The sequence below is a fragment of the Polypterus senegalus genome, chromosome 1 (genome assembly GCF_016835505.1).
Source record: "Polypterus senegalus isolate Bchr_013 chromosome 1, ASM1683550v1, whole genome shotgun sequence".
Taxonomy (NCBI): Eukaryota; Metazoa; Chordata; class Cladistia; order Polypteriformes; family Polypteridae; genus Polypterus; species Polypterus senegalus.
Window position 1 is genome coordinate 179,874,190 of NC_053154.1, and position 14,916 is coordinate 179,889,105.

The 14,916-nt window shown below is 38.0% G+C and overlaps 1 protein-coding gene across 2 annotated transcripts in view; it reads left to right on the forward strand.

Moving 5' to 3' along the window:
- The window catches only part of LOC120535743 (AMP deaminase 3-like), a 187,899-nt gene that overhangs the window by 8,308 nt on the left and 164,675 nt on the right, over nucleotides 1-14,916 (forward strand). Inside the window, exon 2 of one of the 2 annotated variants that reach the window (XM_039763779.1) lies at nucleotides 6,063-6,152. The exons of the other annotated variant lie outside the window; for it this stretch is intronic. The gene's annotated coding sequence lies outside the window, so the exon portion shown is untranslated. The remainder of the gene's footprint in view (nucleotides 1-6,062; nucleotides 6,153-14,916) is intronic. 2 annotated transcript variants of the gene reach the window in all.

Below are 14,916 nucleotides of genomic sequence, written 5' to 3' on the forward strand. Positions count from 1 at the left end.
TTAAAAGGAAAACTCAGACAACCAAGAAATGTGCTATGCTGACCTTTAAACTGTTGTGGTAATGACATCACACATTGTACACTCCTGGCCATTCTGCCTAGCAGCAGTCTGGCATCAAAGGTACAAAATGGCAGCGTCCATATAAAAAATAAATAGCATATAAATAGCACAGAATAATGTACTCTGTTAAAACACATTGTCACGCTTGGGTCAGAGATTTGCACAGAGACACACGAGGTCGTGGAAAGAAGAAAGATTTATATTCAAACACTGCAAACAAACATTTGTCTCTTCAAACTTGCTCCTTGACAGAGATGACAGTTTTGTTTATCAATTAAAAGGTAGCGTAAGTTTTTTCTTCTTCAAATGAATACGCGTCAGGGGCAGAAGCAGTCTGAGAGAGAGAAAGCAAAACAAATCAATACCAAAACTGACAGGTGCTGCACAAGGCTTTGAAGTCGGCGGAGTGCCGCGCAAGGCTTGTATTACGCGTTATAGCGCAAGGGTAAGGAGCAATGTGAGAGTAGTCAGTGTTTCAGGGGTTGTGGTTTTCCCAGGGGTGCAATCAACCCTCCAGCTCACAACATCTAAATAAAAAATAAATATGACCACACAATTCCTTGGCCTCTAAAATGATAATTATTTTTAAAGCAAAGAAATAACTGTAAAAAATGCAATCCATTCGAACCTGAAAACTGCATATTAATGTTTACATTGAAGAACAGGATGGAACTAATAATTGATTTATCATAATGTGAGCATCTTTTCATGTTTCTTCACACCTAGAATAATTCCATAATATATAAAAGTGATGCATTTATTCAATACGTCATACATAGTGGATATAGAAAAAAGGGAGAACATAAACTCTCAAAATAAAAAGACCACAAATACTTTCCGAGATTCTGCACCTAATTATAAAGGTTGCTTCCACATCTGCTCAATGTGGCTGTTTCCTCTCTTTCAAACTTCTCTACACACTACACACAAGTACTCCATTGCCCCGTCTGTCTGTCATTCTTGCCTTTCTTCCCCACTGACATTAAACCTTCCCTCACCTCCAGCAAAATCAATGCTTTTATTTGTAAGAGGTTTCCTTTAAACCCCACATTCCTATTAAGTCCTGGAGAGATAGTGGAGTCATTTCAAGAATGGTTCTAGAAATCGAGGCCACAAAGCCAGAAACCTGCATACCTGAACCTTGCTCTGCCTTAAAAATATAAATGCGATAAATTAGATTTTTAAAAGGGCAACACTCCAGGGACCATGAACTGTTCCACAGTAACATGGTTGTTGCACCTGCCTCCTGCTAGCTTGCTAGGAGCTCTTCTCTCCATTTAAATCTTTGCATCCTTGCTAGTACACAATTGTTAAAAAATTGTAGAACTGCCCCATGTGTACACTTTTTATTGAAATGTAAGCTGTTTCAGCCTAGTGAATATCCTGACAAGGTACAAAGGTAAGCGGTAAACTACAAGAGGTTAAAAAATACATAAATAAACAACAGGAACTTAACAGCTATGCTTGAAGCAGTTGTCTTGTCACACAAGCTTTTGACTGTCAGAAACTTGTGTTTGATTCTGTTGTGGCTTTGCATCTGCCTGACCTACCCCTGTCAGAGCTTCTTCCAGTTTCAATGTTAGTTTTGATAGTGTAAGAAACCATACTCGCACATGCTCTGGCTTTCTTTGCAGTTTCTCTGAAGGAAAGACGTACATTTTAATTGGTCTGTCTTCTGATGTTGATGGCCTTTTTCACACCATTATGATAGCAATATTCAGTGCAATAGCGTCCAAATGATACTTAAGAGGGTGCAACAACACTTTTTGCTCCAGCACTGCTTTAATGCAGACACAGGGTTTGTAAGACATCAGGAACAGTCAGGAAAGCAATAGGAATTGTTTGCATCAACTTTCAAAGCTTAATTAACTTCCATTGTTGCCCAAACTCTGTAAATTGTTAACCTATTAACCTGTTTCCAGAAAAAAGCTTTTTTGTATAACTCCAAAAATGACATTATTTTTCAGTTTTTGGTAACATACATTTTTTAGTACCACTTACCTTTGTACCATTTCACTTTATTCATTGGATTTGAACTGTTTAAATTTCAATAAAAACTGAAAAAATTGGGGGTATTTGAAAACTTTTGAACAGTAGTGTGTGTGTAATAATGTTTAATAACCAATTATGTGTATAAAGTAAACAGTATTTGTATGTCTGGCTTACAGCAGAAAATTTCTTTTTGGAAAAATACTATCATATTTAATTAATCTTCAAACTTATTATTTATTTTTATTAATGCCTATAGTGTAATACTATTTAATACCAAATAAATGATCACTGAAAAATATATTTTAACAAATAAAAGAAGAGAACAACTAATTCTTCATAGCTCAAATAACACGACTGATTCAGTAAACTGACATCAGGATAAACACTGAACCTTCTTTTTAAAGAAGTTGTGTGTAATTACCTATTACAAAGGCATGCACTGTGCTGTTTGTATTTATTATTTGCTCCAGTGTGTAATAACAGACAAAATTGCAATAATAATGTTTAACCTCGTCAAAGTGCACATACGTAAAGGCTACAGTGGTGTGAAAAACTATTTGCCCCCTTCCTGATTTCTTATTCTTTTGCATGTTTGTCACACAAAATGTTTCTGATCATCAAACACATTTAACCATTAGTCAAATATAACACAAGTAAACACAAAATGCAGTTTTTAAATGATGGTTTTTATTATTTAGGGAGAAAAAAAAATCCAAACCTACATGGCCCTGTGTGAAAAAGTAATTGCCCCCTGAACCTAATAACTGGTTGGGCCACTCTTAGCATCAATAACAGCAATCAAGCGTTTGCGATAACTTGCAATGAGTCTTTTACAGCACTCTGGAGGAATTTTGGCCCACTCATCTTTGCAGAATTGTTGTAATTCAGCTTTATTTGAGGGTTTTCTAGCATGAACCGCCTTTTTAAGGTCATGCCATAGCATCTCAATTGGATTCAGGTCAGGACTTTGACTAGGCCACTCCAAAGTCTTCATTTTGTTTTTCTTCAGCCATTCAGAGGTGGATTTGCTGGTGTGTTTTGGGTCATTGTCCTGTTGCAGCACCCAAGATCGCTTCAGCTTGAGTTGACGAACAGATGGCCGGACATTCTCCTTCAGGATTTTTTGGTAGACAGTAGAATTCATGATTCCATCTATCACAGCAAGCCTTCCAGGTCCTGAAGCAGCAAAACAACCCCAGACCATCACACTACCACCACCATATTTTACTGGTGGTATGATGTTCTTTTTCTGAAATGCTGTGTTCCTTTTACGCCAGATGTAACGGGACATTTGCCTTCCAAAAAGTTCAACTTTTCTCTCATCAGTCCACAAGGTATTTTCCCAAAAGTCTTGGCAATCATTGAGATGTTTCTTAGCAAAATTGAGACGAGCCCTAATGTTCTTTTTGCTTAACAGTGGTTTGCGTCTTGGAAATCTGCCATGCAGGCCGTTTTTGCCCAGTCACTTTCTTATGGTGGAGTCGTGAACACTGACCTTAATTGAGGCAAGTGAGGCCTGCAGTTCTTTAGACGTTGTCCTGGAGTCTTTTGTGACCTCTCGGATGAGTCATCTCTGTGCTCTTGGGGTAATTTTGGTCGGCGGGCCACTCCTGGGAAGGTTCACCACTGTTCCATGTTTTTGCCATTTGTGGATAATGGCTCTCACTGTGGTTCACTGGAGTCCCAAAGCTTTAGAATTGGCTTTATAACCTTTACCAGACTGATAGATCTCAATTACTTCTGTTCTCATTTGTTCCTGAATTTCTTTGGATCTTGGCATGATGTCTAGCTTTTGAGGTGCTTTTGGTCTACTTCTCTGTGTGATTTCTTGATTGAAACAGGTGTGGCAGTAATCAGGCCTGGGGGTGGCTACAGAAATTGAACTCTGGTGTGATACACCACAGTTAGGTTATATTTTAACAAGGGGGCAATTACTTTTTCACACAGGGCCATGTAGGTTTGGATTTTTTTTCTCCCTAAATAATAAAAACCATCATTTAAAAACTGCATTTTGTGTTTACTTGTGTTATATTTGATTAATGGTTAAATGTGTTTGATAATCAGAAACATTTTGTGTGACAAACATGCAAACGAATAAGAAATCAGGAAGGGGGCAAATAGTTTTTCACACCACTGTATATAATGACAGCACTAAAAATAGTTTAACATGTACAGGGATAGATTCAGCCCTGCAAAGCTGCAATGCGGAAACAGTTGCTCTGGTTTCTCTGCTCTTGCTCAATGTCATTAATGTCAATGTCATATTTAGTCATACTAGTGATAAGGATAGTGGCAGATATCAGTTGTCTTTTTTAAGGGTAATTCACAATAAATGTTGGACTAAGGAGAGGTAAATGGAGAAGGAGATCAGTGACCAAGGTTATGAGAGAAATGTAATATTTCTGTTTTTAAACTGATCTGACATTTTCATACTATGTTCTCATGTGACATTTGGTAATGGAGACAACAAGCACTAAAGATGAAGAAAATGTGCATTACCATTTGGCATACTACAATAATGCAAAAATCTGGTAGTGTAGAATGTAATATTTGTGCCTCAAAATAAAACAGAACTATGATCTGCACAATAATTCAGAATAAAAATGGATTTTGGCTGCTCACCACTGCTAGTAGATAAATTTGTAATGTTAAGGAGATGCATTAAATACACAACCAGATGACATGCAAAGAATATGTATTGTTATTTTCTAACCTACTTGATCTAGGCCAGGGTTGTGGGGTTGGAGCTGGAGACAATCCCAGCTTGCATAAATCAAGCCAGCCCATTGTAGGGTGAACACACACACACCAAACACACACTAGGGCCAATTTTGCATTGCCAGTTCACCAAACCTGAATCTGTTTGGGCAGTGGAAGGAAAACCCTCACAGACATGGGGAGAACATGCATATTCCAAGCAGGGAGGACCAGGGACACAAACCCGTGTCTCCTTACTGTGTGGCATCAGTACTACCACGGCCTTGCCATGCCACCCATGCAAGGAATAGTAAGTTTAAAAAAAAAATCAAAAATGTGTAGCTTCCAGAAAAATAAAAGCAGCTATCACACATCTTCCATCTGGAATCAAACTCTGGATCTTTTATTATAAGCAAAGAGATGGCCTAGAGAGCTGAACAATGCTATACTAGCATTGGATATTATTGTTTTTATATGCAAAAAAGAAACCATCATTTTATTGTTAACTTTTAACTAGCAGAATGTAAACCAATATACAGTATGCATGTGCAAGAAAACATTGTATACAACAAAATTATATATACACAGTATACTTCATATCCATAGTCCTGTGATGCAGTATTGGCCCAGATATTGCCTGTGTATGGAGTTTGCATGTCCTCCCCATTTAGGCATAGGGGCTCCTCCAGATATTCTGCTTTTTTTCTCTCCAACCTCCCAAAGACATATATATTAGGCAGTTTGGCTTCTCTAAAATGGCCTTGTGATGGTGAGCAAGTCTGTGCATAAGAATACTCTGTTACAGGTTAGTGCCTGATTCAAGATTGGTTCTCATCTTGCTCCTGTGCAAAAAATAAGCTTCAGTCTCTGTTTAGTAACTACATCAGGAAGCGCTTTTATTGTTACATGCAGATTGGAGAGCAATACAGTACTGATACCTAAATCTACTGGGCACTGCATGTGAATCAGTAAAATGCATTTAAAAAATTCACTGTATATTGTACAGTGACCATGCAGACATATAAAATCCAAGGATAACCTTTTTATCCATTCATTTATGAATACATTAAATAAGCAGATTAGTTATTCCAAAACTGTAACCAATCAAAGGGTTTACTAATTACAGGTACATAATGACTATAATTGACAGCTCTTACTTAATCTACTTAGACATATATGTGAAACAAATTATGTGGCAGATATATAAATAAACGTCAGAACACCACTTTATTAAAACAATTACCTTTGTCATGAAAAACTATGACATTACCTAAAAATTACTAAACAAGCTGTATTATATTTTATATTTTCAGAGTGTTTGAAATATAGTTAAAGTTCAGGTCAAGCCAAAGACTACAAAGGCTGCAGAAAAGTACAAGTAGGAAGAGAAAAAGTTACTCCAGGTAAGCAATTGGATCAATCTCACATGGTTTAACTAATCAAGTTGCATTGCTTTTTATATATGGTGACTTCTGTTCTCATTACTTTTTTATTACATACTTTTCTAATTCCTTACTGGCTATTAGTCTATATAATAGTGTCCAATTTTTTTTATTTCTCCCTTAGTAGAGTAATAAAGGCTCTAAGCCTATCATATCTTGTAGGATTAGAAAATGCTTTTGTAATTTAACAGCATTTATTGGTCTGTTGCCCTTGTATGTGTAGTTATTTCCCCTGCAGGCCTTCACATATTTATACATATTGAATGCTTTTTCCATTAGTTAACCAATAAAGTTTACATCACACTGCTCTTTCAATGAAAAAGGCTTTTCTTTATTGGCACATGTTTAGGGAATCAGTACAGATATTTAAGTATATCGCAGTGTTCTCCCTAGCATCTTTTAGCGCTCCACCTGGCTAATTTGGGTGAGTGCCTGGCTGTCATCTCACATGACATTGCAAGATGACAGCCGCAGATCTACAGGAACAGGAAGATCTAGTGATCTGCAGGGATGGCAAGGGACAAAAGGGCGGGTGGGCAAACATTTTAGAAGCAGGATAGCAAGTGGAGAGGGGAGAGGCGGGGCAGGATGTTGCTGATCACTGGATACTGAAGAAGCTAATGGGGACGAGGCAGAGCAGATTTCACAAGCAAAGAGTATGGGGAGGTGGGCGGGTGAGAGGAGGACTGCTGTGATACAAACCTATAACACCTTCTATTAGCATTCAGGATTAAAATGTATGCAGAGTCAGTGTAAATAATAAAATAAAAAAAGACTAGTGGAACCAGCCTGTCAGATATCAGAAAAAGGGCGCCAGGAAGTGATGTCTCTGTTCTTAGTGTCAGTGCAGTCTGTATAGTGCTGCTAAGTGTACAGCTGCTCTCTTCTTGTTCAGTACATAGTAAACCAATACATATATACACCGTTGTTTAACCCTTAAACCGCCACATACTTGGGGGTTAATGCACTCCTGGACGCCAAATACTTTTTAAGTAAACGTCACAATTCACAAAGAAAATGTGAAATTTTAATGGAACACGTATTTTTTTTTCCATGCAAAGAGCATCACAATTACTGCAGAATTGATCATTTTACACACTGCCAATGAAGTGTAAAAACTTAAAAAAAAAACTACTGTAACAATCAATTATTATATGTACAAGGTGCAACTGATGCCATTGATGAAATTCAGTAAATCACTGAGCCAACTGCACTTGAACTGGCAGCATGCAAGCACACAGAGGCCAACGCTGATGCTGACAGGCTAGTCTAGTGCAGCGGCTCAATCCCAGAGACAGTGAGGCTGCAGTGCTGCTTGAGTCGGCAGTGGTCATAAGCTGGCTGCTCAATGAATATATAGCACTGACTGATCTGCTCCATCGTGCTGACAAATCGCTCTGTGAAGCGACTATAGCAGGTTGCGGCATTTAATGAATGTACGTTTAGGAAATATACTTGGCCCCTATTTGCTGGCAAATTGCAATGAGACACGACTATAGCTGGTTGCAGCATTCAATGAATATACATCGCTGAATATACGTGGCTCCGGCATGCTGACAAATTGCACTGAGAAACAACTTTAGCCAGTTGCAGAGTTCAATGAATGTACGTCACAGAATGTATGTCGCCGCATATACTCTGCTTCGGTGTGCTTCCAAATTGCACTGGAAACCAACTTTAGCCAGTTGTAGCATTCAACGGATGTACTTTGCTGAATATACTTGGCTCCAGTGTGCAACAAATTGCATTGGTAACCGACTATAGCCAGTTCCGGTGGTTTAAGGGTTAAGCATTAGGTGTGTTCTGTGTGCAAAAATTCTTGTAGCACTCACTGTGGTTCCTGTTAAAGTGACTCCCTCTGCCATTTTCATATTTGCTCATACTGAGGGTTTTGTTAAAGTGACCCGTCTGCCGTTATTATATTTGCTTATATTTGGACCTGTGTTTTGCAAAAAGTGTGCAGAAACCCTTGCAACACACACTGTGTCCTGTGCAAAAGTTTTGTCACTGAATTGTTGAGGGTTTTGTTGAAGTGACCCATCTGCCATTCCATCTTGCCCTACCGTAGTGTAAGTGTGCATTGAATATCCAACAGGCTCCCACTTTCCCACTCAAAAGCCTTATTCTGCTAATTTTACTTCTGTAAAATTACTTTACTTCGGTACTGCTAATTTTTTTCCAAATGTTTTACCAACATGAGCAAAAAAAGTGTTCAGAAAACAACACTGCTCAGTTATTTCAGAAAATAGATGCCACAAACTAATGAAGGTGCAGCGTCAACTCCTCATGTGGCAATTTCAGACAAAGACATTGCAGAGGCTGGTCCATCAGGGGAAATCTCTTCAGCACACACTCTGTCAATTGATAAATCTAAGCACCGCTTATCCAGCATAAACAAACAATGGTTTAAAGATTTTAATTGGCTAATGGTCAAAGAAAATGGTATGTGGTGCTCATTGTGCATGAAATATTCAAACAAACACCCCCCAAGGAGGGAGTTACCTTGGGTAAACATGCCATGCACAAGAATTTGAAAAGAAAGCTTGCTGGACCATGAAAAAAGTAAAACGCACAAATAGTCTTCTGCTGACCTTTTAGGAAAGCGTGTACTACATCAAACTGGAATTGGTCAAACTGAAAGACATGTATCTGTGTTAAATAACTTACAGAGAGATGCCTTTCTGGGAGCTTTAAGATCCATGTATTGGTTGGAAAAAATGAGTTGCCACATACAACATTGTTTAAAAAGCTGTTGGAACACTGTAAAGAAATGAGTTGTTCCATTTTACAACATCTAAATGTTGGTAAAAATGCACATTACACCTCTGACAGAATAATGCAAGAGCTGCTGGACGTCTTAGCATCAGAAATAAAGTCTAACATACTGTAAAATATACACGCTGAAAATTTTTTCAGTATTCTGTGAAATGAAACCACAGACATCTCAGTTGTAAAACAATTATTTACATTAAATATGTTTGCCAGGCCATTAAAGAGGTCAGAATTAGTTTTGTAGCAACCCGCAATATGATTGATGGCAAAGCGGAGACTATAACCAACACACTGAGTAAGACTATGGACACTCTAGGCTTGAAAACTGCAAATCTGGCTGGACTAGGGTCAAATGGAGCGGCTGTTATGATTTGGAAACAGAAATGTGTGGCAAAACTGCTTAAAGATAAAACATCTGAGTGCCCAAACAGCAGCTGCTGTACCTTATTTAACAAAACTGAACGACATCTTTAGGCAGCTGTTCTATTTCTTCCAAAATTCTTCAGTTAGGATGGCTGGTTTAATGGAAATCCAAAATATTCTGAGCATTCCCCAGATTAAGCTGAAAATGGCCAGTGACACTAGATGGCTGTCTCATGACTCTGCAGTACAGTCACTACGACAGTGTATGATGAGTGTCATAGCTGCGCTGGAAAGAGAGGCCATTGAATGAAATGACATCACAGCTGAAGGATTAAGCAGATGTATTAAAAGTACAATTTTGTTCCCTCTCTTATGATGCTTTCAGACGTATTACCTTTGTTGTCCAATTTACCTATGGCTTGGCAAAGGCAAGATGTCAATCTTAACGAAATTGAGGCAGTTTTGCTTGCCACAAAATTGTCCATCATGAAGTTGAAAGACACTCCTCTGAGATATTTTCAAAGACTTCATCATTGTCTGGCAGAAGAATGGTCACATCTCCGCATTGTTTATACACAGAGTGATGTAATGTCATTCAAAACTGCAATATATGATAAATACCTAGAGACAGTTGTCAAGCACCTAGATGCAAGATTCCCTGACGTGCCAATTATTTCCAGCTTTTCAAAAGTTTTCAATGCAGAAACTCACGATTCAAGTGAGTCTGCTGAAATTCTTTTCGATCATTACTCCAAAAATGGTAGCCCTCCAATTTTAAAATTTGAAAGTAGCAGACAAGAATGGACAGTTGCGTCAAAAATGATCAGAAGTTAATAATACAAAGACTTCAGTCCAAAACAGATTTTACTAAAAATGGCAATGACATCAGAGCTCAAAGAGTCGTTTCCAAATTTAGACGGACTACCTCATATTGGGCTAGTGATCCCAGTGAGTACAGCTGAATGTGAAAGGGGGTTTTCTGCCCTTAAAAGAATCAAGACATGTTTGAGAAATCACATGAATCAAAGCACACTAAATAATCTAATGCTGAACTCCTTGGAGATCCTGGGCCTCTAGTAAGAAAGGAAGAATAAATATTTAACTAAAGACACCTTCTGCATATTCAAGTTGGCTTTGAAGAATATTTTTTTATTTTTCTTTATTAGGTTTCCTATACTTTTTTTCATTGTTTTCAGTTTTCTTCCCGACAGTGACAATACTTGTGCCTCTTGGTTTATGTCATAACAATTGTTATTTAAAATTTTTGTTAGGGTTGCAGGATCCTGAATTGGATACTTCTTAAATTTAATAAAAATATTCTGGCACAAGTATCAAACCTTAAAAAAGGAAGTCATATTGAGCTTTGAAAAATAATTAATAATAATTAACTAATAAAAATGGTGCACATTTAATTTTCCCCACCTCCAAATTTACCTGTCCCACCCCACTCGGCTACTTTTTCATGCCACCTGGCTGGAAAAAATTTCTTGGGAGAACACTGCATTGTAATTCTAATTTGGAGGTAAGGCAGACAAGAAATACACAGGTATCATGGTAAGGAAGACGGAAGTTTTGAGATAAGGTAATAATACTAACTGATGATGGTGACAGAGGGTGTCACTAGAATAGTTTCACTATTCTTTTGTACATGTGACAAATGGAACTTACAAACTTATGATATCTGACAACTCTGATTGCTGATTATAGTTGAACAGATACTGGGAGAACTGTGTGAGGTCCCAAGATGCCTACTTTGAAGGGGACTGAGGCATCATTGTCTTATGTATAATGTTTCTTGTATCTTGTATCATCTTCAATAAATGTATCTATTTTTCAAATCACTTGGCCGAATACTTTCTGGGCAGACCTTGAATGTATGTATATACTTGTATATACCGGGGTGCTCCAGCCATTCCAACCCCGACACAAACAGGCTTAGACACAAATGTTGTATAGCACACATTTATTTTTTCCATGTGGGGAAGCACTTTCTTCACTCCCCACAACAGCACTATATCTGCAACACCAAAGCACAGTGCTTTCGCCTCTAGTCCTTTTTGCCTCAACTCCTCCTCCCAGGTTTTGTCCTTTTTCCTCCTGACTCTGGCTTTTTAGTAGTGGTGACTGGCCCCTTTTATAAGACACCCAAAAGGACTCCAGGATCCCAACAACCTTCTTATGGTGGCACATCCTGCTGTGACGGAAGTGCTGCCAAACAGTGCCCAGTAAATGTCCAGGCTTCAATCCCATGGCCCCACTGCAAGCCAAGGAGGCTGCCCTATATATATATATATACATATATATATATATATATATATATATATATATACTGTATATATATATATATATATATACTGTATATATTTTTGAGCTTCTGTAAACCATTAATTTCACCTTTGGGACAAGTACAATGTCATCTATCAGACCCGTGTCAAAGTGGCTGTTGCAACACTTACTAAAGCAAATACCTGTGTGTATCATGAATTTGGTGAGATCTTTTGTGTGGTCTCAGTGATGTTCTAATTACAGGGGTAAGCAAGACATCACTCAGAGTGCAAGGGTGTGAAAATGTTGAACTTGACTTGGGGTATTCTTGAGAGAGTGTAGGAGTACTTGGAGAACCCCTAATCCTGCCAAAAATATCTCCTCTCTAAGAGCAGGTAGTGTTAGAAGCATGTACTGGGTGCATCTCTGTGCAATAACAATGCTACAGAGGTAATAAATAGACATAGCGATAAATGTTAGTGCCACCTAATATTGCTTGGATGTTTCAGCTAAAGCAAATGATGAGGATAACACTTTTGAGCTGGATAGCAGTGGAAATGCTTTTTAAAAAGGACGACAAGATGGAGTGCTCCAGTTAGCATCACATTCAGCTGCTCTAGGAAAATGTCTACCTGCAAAGAACAGTAATATCAGTAGTTTAGCATAAATTATTTTTATACAGCATTTACAAGTCCAAGTTTTTTTAAACATAAATAACTACAGTACAGTTAAAATATATATATACAATATTACATGAAACCATTTAACAAAATAATACAAAAACACAGTGCACTAAGGACAAACATAAACTTTATAAGTCTTTATAGGCTTTTTTAAATTTTGAATCCTTCATAACAGGACAATCTCAAACTGGCTAAATCCAGTTGAGGATCATAAAGGAAATGGCACCTGCCCGAACAGCATCAGGTGCAAGGCAGGAGCCACTCCAGGACAGGATACCAATTTATTGAAGGAAACATAGATATGCATGGTCCTGAGCAGGGTCAATTGAACAAATGTGTATATGTTTCGGGATATGAGAGAAAAACTCAAGCAGGTAAGGTAAAAATCTACACAGACCTTGCCTCTAATTTAAACACAGGACACTTCCTAATGTGATTAAATATTAATAAGTAAAAGTGTGTGTGTATACATGCATGTGTGTGTGTATGTGTGCATGAGTACCCTACAATGGACCTGCCTCTTTTCCAGGGTCTCTGCTTTGCACCTAGTTTGCTTTGGCTTTGTATCTCCCAATAACAAAATGGATTTAGAAAGTAGAAATATGAATATCGTCCATTGCAGTTTCATTAAATATTATTTTGTTTTTTCCTTGAAATATATTTCTGATTGAGTACAGTGGCCTTAGAAATGTAAATTATAATGTGTAAAATATAAACTCAGTGAAATTGATGTGTGTTAGATTAATTGGTAACTTTAAAATGGCAGAGAAAGAGTGAATGTGGACATGTTCAGCAGGGTGTCATGTGAAGGACTAACATTATTCCAGTCTACCACCAGATGCTGGCTAGAATCCCACTTGGAGATTGTGAAGAAAAGTTTAAGAGAATTATTATCATAACAAAGGAAATGCAATGGTCATTCAAATTAAACAATATTTCACTCACTCACTGACTCATCACTAATTCTCCAACTTCCCGTGTAGGTAGAAGGCTGAAATTTGGCAGGCTCATTCCTAACAGCTTACTTACAAAAGTTGGGCAGGTTTCATTTCGAAATTCTACGCGTAATGGTCATAACTGTAAGCTATTTTTCTACATATACTTTAATGGAGTTGAGCTTGAAAGCCATGGGAGGTGGAGTTTCATGTGACATCATCACGCCTCCCACGTAATCACGTGAACTGACTGTCAACGCAGTACGTAGAAAACCAGGAAGAGCTCCAAAAAGCGCTGAAGAAAACATGCATTATATAATTCAGAAGGCAGCGAAACAATAAGAACCGAGCGAGTGATATGTACAACCATATTCATGAGTGCTACTACTTCAGAAACAAAGCACGATGTAAACCTAAAGTTTAAATGAAGTTCGTAGACAGGCTGCCGCTGGCGTTTGTCATGCCCATGGGTAATGCAGGATACAAGTTTAATGAGAGGACGAACGAGAGTTTTGATCACTTTGTAACTAAGTTAAAATTGCAGGTGAGGGGGCTGTGCTTATGCACATTCCGAGAGACTGTGTTTGTGGGGGATTGACAGTTAAGGTGGGTGGCAGAGTCACGTCATCATCTCCCCTCCCATTCATCTCATTTCGCTCTGAGCTGCGCTCGCCAGCTAACGCAGTGTTACAACTTTGTGACGCTGCCACCAAATACTCACAGAAAAATCCACAAGTTAATACACATGCTGTGTCTAGAGTTTCTCCACACTGAATCCTCCAGGCACTACTTACAAAAGGTTACATTGACAATCGTGTTATTTTTAAAATAGTTCCTTTTCTTAGCACAAGCACAGCTGAGAAGCTTTGATGCATGTGCTCCATAACGCGTTAAAAATCACGCATTTAATCACAAGCAAAGGGGAACTTCTGTCAATGCATGATTTCCTGGTACACCGATTACATTGATCAGCGCTTCCCAATTCATTTTAGCCTCGCAACCCCTTGGTTTGAGAAGAAGTATGAAAAAATATGAGGTTAACACAGAAAAACAGATCACCAATTGAAGCTTTATGAATAATCGATTCGCCATCAATAATTGTTTTGGTAAAGCCATACTCAGTGTAATCCTCCTTCCATTTTATAATTTTTCCGCCACTAGCCATGATTAAATGAACGGTAAAAAAGTAAGAGTGAAGCGAGGGTGACTTATTCAGGCAGGCAGGCGATAGCTCAATAGCTCGAATTTGAATATAAGTAGCTTCTATTTAGTCACCAGAAATATCTTTGTTAGGAATGGAAGTTGAATTTAGTCTTTAAATTTCTATGGTAAAGAAAAACTTATGCAATGATGACTACATTTAACTATATAAAGTCAAAACTTGTATATATAAAGTCATTCGCGAATATATAAAGTCAAAACTTGATTATATAAAGTCACTGTTGGAATAAATAAAGTCAAAACTTAAATATATAAAGTCAGCATCGGAATATATAAAGTCAGCGCTGGAATCTATAAAGTCAAATCTTGGATATATAAAGTCAGTGTCGGAATATACAAAGTCAGCGCTGGAATATCCATCCATTTCCCAACACGTTGAATCCGACCACAGGGTTCTGCTGGAGACAATCCCAGCAAACACTGGGCGCAAGGCAGGAACCAATCCTAGGCAGGGCACATGCATCATTTTCAAAACATTAACCGAAC